This window comes from Harpegnathos saltator, unplaced genomic scaffold, assembly GCF_003227715.2.
Source record: "Harpegnathos saltator strain DR-91 unplaced genomic scaffold, Hsal_v8.6 scaffold360, whole genome shotgun sequence".
Taxonomy (NCBI): domain Eukaryota; kingdom Metazoa; phylum Arthropoda; class Insecta; order Hymenoptera; family Formicidae; genus Harpegnathos; species Harpegnathos saltator.
Window position 1 is genome coordinate 483,552 of NW_020230162.1, and position 6,449 is coordinate 490,000.

The window sequence follows — 6,449 nt, forward strand, 5'->3', positions numbered from 1 at the left end:
GTATGGAGGGGTTAAATTAAATGATTTGCATAAGTAGGTGGGTGTCGACACCGGCAAACATTGACAAACGCGTGTGCCGCAGCACGCTCTCGCGCCCGAGCTCGCTCTCTTTCTCTCTCTCTCTCTCTCTCTCTCTCTCTCTCTCTGTCTTTCTCGCAGCCGCACACCCCGATCTCTTTATCCGCCATCGGGGAGAACGGGCCAGCAGGGCCAGAAGAGAAGGAAGAGGCGAAGGAGAGGGAGGAGGAGAGAAAGACCTGTACGGTAACTTATATAGGAATATATTATTACGAGTAATGGAAGCGCAGCGCACGCCGCGAGAGTTTCTCCGACGCGCTGTAAAGCAGTCGCCAGATAAGAGCAGCGAGCACGAGGCGACACGTGTCGAACGGAGTGTGGGTCACTGATACAGCCGTTCGCAATTATCCTACACACGTCATCGCGAAAGCCGGCTCTCTGCTGGCTCTCCTTTCTCTCTCTCTCTCTCTCTCTCTCTCTCTCTCTCTCTCTCTCTCTCTCTCTCTCTCTCTCCCTCTCTCTCTCTCTGTTTCCCGATCGGGAACGCCGCTCGTTTACGGGTATCGCCAGCGAGGGTTCTCTCCTTCGTCTCCTTCGTGGCGACGCTCGTCGCCGCTACTGTGGCTCGCTTCAAGGCAGCTTTCGAATCAATTCTAGATCCATTCGACCGTACATATCGATGAATCTCGCGGAGAATTCCCGCGATCTGCCATCGATCTAGTAATTTCGAGAACGAGCGAGAACGAAGCCACAGCGCGCGTCTCTCAACAGCGCGACTCGACTCGATCATCCCCCTCGAGCGCGGAGTTGTTTGCCGTTGTCGCGACAACGGCGTCACGTGTCAATTCGCATTATTACTATTTGTCGAAGAGTATCTCGCGAGAATGGCGGGGAGAAAACGACAGAGCGGTCGGTCGATCGGTCGATCGGCCGGCTCGACCCTTCGTGGGAAAAGCCAACGCAAACAAAATAAAATAGAGATAGATAAAGTGGCGCGCGAATATCGCGTAGACCCGCGTGTCCCCTCCTCCCTCGTAACCTCCCTCCCTTGTGTCTAATCCCGGATTGACTCGTGTCACTTATTAATATTTTATGCAAACACCATGATTTACGGCTGTGCGCGCGCGGCCCTCGCTCGCTCGGGAAGGCGATAACCGCAGACTCGACAATGGCCTTATCGCACCCCGTATCGTGACGAATGACATTCGCGCGTCTTGATTACGCCGGAGTCTATCTCTATTTGCCGCGTGAGCTCTCGTCGCCGATCAATTATTAATTCCGTGGCGTCAACGACAGCCCGACTGCGCGCGACGTCCGTCGTCGCGTTGTTGTTTCGGCACTCTCGGCGTTCGTCAAGCTGGCTCAATGCATTCTTAGCGACGTCTAAAACATTCCTACATTGTAACTTCGCGCTCCGTCAGGCAGGTGCGATCTATATACCATAACGTTGTCAAATTTAATGCTGACGTAATTAGCAACGTTGCTGCAGTTGAACGCAAGCTTCGTCCCGATAAGAGACATTTTCGAATGTAAAAGAGAGACTTTGTTTTCTTTTATTTAATCGCCTTTCTCTCTCTCTCTCTCTCTCTCTTCTCTTTCAGTTTTTCAATACGACGCGCACTGCAACTACATTTAACGGTACGGCGCGCGTTCGCACCCCGGGAGATCGAAGAATTTTACTCGCTGTTATCGCAAAGCCGGCAATCGTTTCTGCACGCTTTCCCGTTCCCGCTTCCCGTTCCTCGAGACTCCCTCCCCTCCAACCCTTCGCGTAGCGAATCACCGGTAGGACGCTGATGGGCATGGGGCGGTTGAAAAAGGCAAAATCTGCAAGCCAAAACGAATCAGAGTAATCTTCCTCCGCACGTTCTCGAAAAGCGCCCTTCCGCCCCCCGCCAGCGTCCCCGATGCTTCAGTTACGGGGAGAGCGAAATACACCCTACATCCGAAAAAAAGCCCACGACGGTCGATGAGCATTTCGTAAATGGATCTTTCTCTCTCTCTCTCTCTCTCTCTCCCTCTCTCCCTCTTCCACTTCGCGTTCGCCGCTCCTTGCAGGGGTGGATGAAAATTTCCCGAGACCCGAAGCTAATAATTTTCTGTGTGTCCAAAAGGACGAACCGCGACGAGCTAAGCGTAAATGAAAACACTGGATGTTCTCGCTTAAATTATACAACGCGTAATTATTAGGACCTTAAAAAATATTTCTCTACGACGGAGTTCTTCGAAATTCGAAACGCTCAACCGCACTCGACAACGCATGGTTAAATAATAGCTCGTATAAATATTTTAATGGCCGCTATCACTTGTACGTGATGTCGTCAGCGCTCACCCATTTATGAAGAAACATCCATCGTTGATAAACCCTATAGTTATTAACAACGTCATAATCTAATAAAAATACAAATTGACGAATTTTTGCATAAAGAAGACGTTTCTCTCTCTCTCTCTCTCTCTCTCTCTCTCTCTCTCTCTCTCTGTCCCTCTTTGCACACAGCCAAAGCGAGCTGCCGAAATTCGTGAGAGAAAATCTTTGAGCGACAAGTGCGGCCGTCAAAGAAGTCCATCAACGTGCGATCACGGCGCAGTTAAAATGAGATCGAGTTTCACCGGTTTCCGGACGCGATTCATTCGCAATTATCATCGCGATTCGCGACTCCGCTCCTGGTCGCTTCCCCTCTATCCACCGCCTCCCTTTTACACTCCTTTTCGTATTTCCAGCCGCGTGAAGGCAGCCGCATCGCCACCGTGGTAGAGGCGGCGGTTCACCACCGACCGCCGCCTTCCTCCCTTTCCGCTCCTCTCTCGGAGGAGCCTCGCCAAAGTCTCTTCTCCCCGTCCTTCTTCGCGCCCCTCCGCGCGACGCCGACCACCCACCCCCGTGCAACCCTGTCGCCCGTCCTGTCCTTCCAGAAGCCCTCGTCGCTTTAAATTGCTGATGAGCATTTTTAGATTGGTTACGTTAAGTGAATTGGTACATAGACGCTCTCCTGTGTTCTCCCGATAAAAGTCTTTAATGAATCCGCCGAGGAGAGGATAAGTCTCTCGCGCTATCAAGACGATAACACCGCGCAGCCGTCACCGGGCGCTCACCCCAGCGAGACACGCATGTACGTCGTGTTGTGCGTATTTCTCAGCGCATCCGAGCAAACACCGCGTAGGTTCTCTCGCGCGAAAAGTTCATACGCGCGCGGAAGATTCATCGCCGGATGTTTCGTGCACGCGAAGCAATCGCGCCACAGATAGACACACGAATACGATACGCGAATGCACGAGCGAGAAAGCCCTTCCACCCGGGATTTATTATAATTATCATCAAGAGCGTGATGAGCACGCGGCTTATACATGCGCGTAGATACTCGTCTCCCGAAATATTATTAGTGAAATTCTCTCCACATATCGCGTAATCGGCATCGTATTACTGTAACGAGAGAGGCGTACACGCACGCGCGGCATCCTCAAGCAAGGGCAGCTCGCAATCAGTCAGAGACATCGACGTCCTTGGGAAAATCGTGGAACGGCGGCGGCGGCCACGACTTTTCCCGAGGACAGCCAAGCAGAGTGGAAGCGACAGGCGGGAGCGAACGGTCGGTCGGTCGGTCGGTCGGTTCAAGCCGCTGACACACGTTAATACCAACACGAACCAGGAAAGATAGCGGCGAGTTAATTAAAGCCCCTCGGCATTAGAGTCAAATCGAGAGAGGTCCGCCGTGTCTCTCCTCTCTCGTCTCCGTTCTTTCTCTCTCAGTGCCTGCTATACGGTTTTTCTTGCCGAGCGGCTCGGAGCGGAAGGGTGCGCACAGAGAGAAAATCGCGCGGCGAGGAGAACGAAGGAGAGGAGGAGGAAGTGAGAAGAGAGCGGGGCAGCGAGAGCTGGCAAGGTCTGCCTTCTGGCTTCATCCGATAAAGGGAACGGGTAGTCAGCCGAATCCGTCCGGGTCCCGGCAACAACAATAATGTCGTCGTCAGTTCGTTAAGCGCTTCTTTCAAGCGATCTGGCTCGCCTCGCCTCGCCTCGCCTCCTCCACCTCCTCCCCCCCCCCCCCACGCGAGCGAGCGAGCGAGCCAACGAGGCCGGGTAGGTGACGCGAGCCGGAGGAGATAACTAACCTTCTCCCGGCTACCACCTACACCCCGTCCCCGGGTTACATCCTGGCCGTTACGACATCGCGCATGCATGCACCGACCGGACGCTCGCTTGCCAACGTGCGTGCGTGACTTCGTCACTTAAGATAATATCTAGCCGCGGGTCCGTCTATCACCTTCTGATTTCCACGGGAACTTCCTCCGCCAGAGATACGCGGCTCTGCGCGACCGGCATCGCGAACAGCAGCGCGGCCGCCGAAGCGTGGCTGATGACTTTGAGCACATCGAGACACCTCGTTTGGGATTCCTCCTCACGAGTACCCGTGTATTTTATATGAGACCGGCTGTCTCTGGCGAGGATGCCGACGCGAAAGGTATCATTTATATCGCGCTTAATGTCGAAATTAAAAACGTAGCCGCACATGCTCGTCGTCGTCGTCGCCGCGAGAGCACGGTGACTCGGCGCGAGAGGCGATCGATCGTCCGCGCCGCGAGAACGAGCGCTACTTGAGCGGCGTGCCGGCGGCGGCGCGTTATCTCGGCTTAATAATTTTGATACACCGCGCTAATTGTGCAATTTATTAAATTCCGCAATTAATAATATCTCATTCATGATTCATGACGCGAGTGGTCTCGCTCAGCTGTCGATAAGGCCTACTAATAAATACACCGGATAAGTATCGTTATTGGAAATCTGCGAGCGACATCGCCGGTGGCACGTGTGCGCGGTTTTACTCCGTCAATCTCACGACAGATCAAGCTTAGTTGATTGATTGCTTGACGCGTGTGATGAGTCACCGCGATTACCGGTTATACACACCGTTCGCTCGCGGGAACGACCGAACGAACGAACGAACGAACGAACGAACGAACGAACGAACGAAGCGTCGCGTCGTCCGCGGCAACGACAATAAGACGTATTGCTAGGCACAGAGCGGCGGCCTGACTCTTCGCCAGATCGATATATCCCCGTCGCCCCCTCGGCCCGCTCTCCATTATTTCGCGCGTTAACAACCGTTTACGTGACGTACCTACATCGCACGCGACATCTGCGACGTTATACTCGCGCGTTCCGCGCGCGGCGCGGCGCATCGCACCGCTGGCTGACTGTCCATTCGGCCGTCCGTTTCGCCGCGACTCCGATATCCGACGATGTCCGGGCTGATTCCGGCTCGCATAATCGCACCAACGACGCGTATTATTCGTAACACCGGTAAAGCGTAACGCGTGTATCTCGTTAACAAAGCCGACGCTCGATCCCGCAACAGATGCGCGACCACGACCACGACGGTGACGGTGACGACGACGACGGCCACGACGACAATCGGAGCGTGCACGCACCCGGGGGTCGCAGTCGGAGTGATTGACATATTTTCCACGGTGAAATCTATTCGCGTTCGCGGTGACGAAAGAGAAAGAGGGTAGGGGAAAGAGAGAGAGAGAGAGAGAGAGAGAACAGAACAAAAAGAGAGAACGTGTCCTTGTAAACCTCGATCCTGACCCCCTGTCCACCCCCGTCAACCCCTACCAGCTATTCCTCTGGAAGAACCTCGACGCTGACGATTCCGTCACGATTTCGGTCTCATATTCGCCCGGCTAAATTGGAAAGGCGCGTCCCTCCACATTTCGGCGTAATCCCGCGATCTCGCGGGATCACGCTGATCCACGTAACGATATTTTACGTTTCGCTCGTCGCGCCGAAAATGCGAACGTGACACCGACAGTTCAATCTCTCCTCCCTCTGCCTCCTCGTTGCTCTTCGATCGCCCGACGATCTCTCTCTCTCTCTCTCTCTCTCTCTCTCTCGGCGATTCCCGCTCGAATGAACGCGTGAATTTTACTATGAATTCTCGTTCTCGCGCGAAAGGCCAGATTATCGCGCGTTCTTTTACACGCACTCTCTCTCTCTCTCTCTCTCTCTCTCTCTCTCTCTCTCTCTCTCTCTCTCTCGCTCGCACGCAACGCAATCTCTTAGAAATCAACTGCCATAATAAATTTATACGAGTCAGCAGAGTCAGCTTTAAGAAGGTAACATATAACCGAAGCCACAGAGCTCGCTCATTCGCTATGACTCGCGAATTCAAGCTCGCGTCCCTGGACGGATGGCTTTCAGCTTCAGCCAGAGAGATATTGCCAGGACGTCCCGGGGGAGGATGGTAGTTGATCATAAATGACAGATGGACCGGGCCGGTGTATGGCGTGTACGCGCGCGAAGAGCCATAGACGAAACCTCACATCAGGAAAATAAAAACTGTCATGTAACAAGTTAGCGCTCGGCTACGACGACAAAGAGCAATGCGAAAGATAGCAAGTGGAGAGGAAAGAGAGACAGAGAAAGAGCGAGC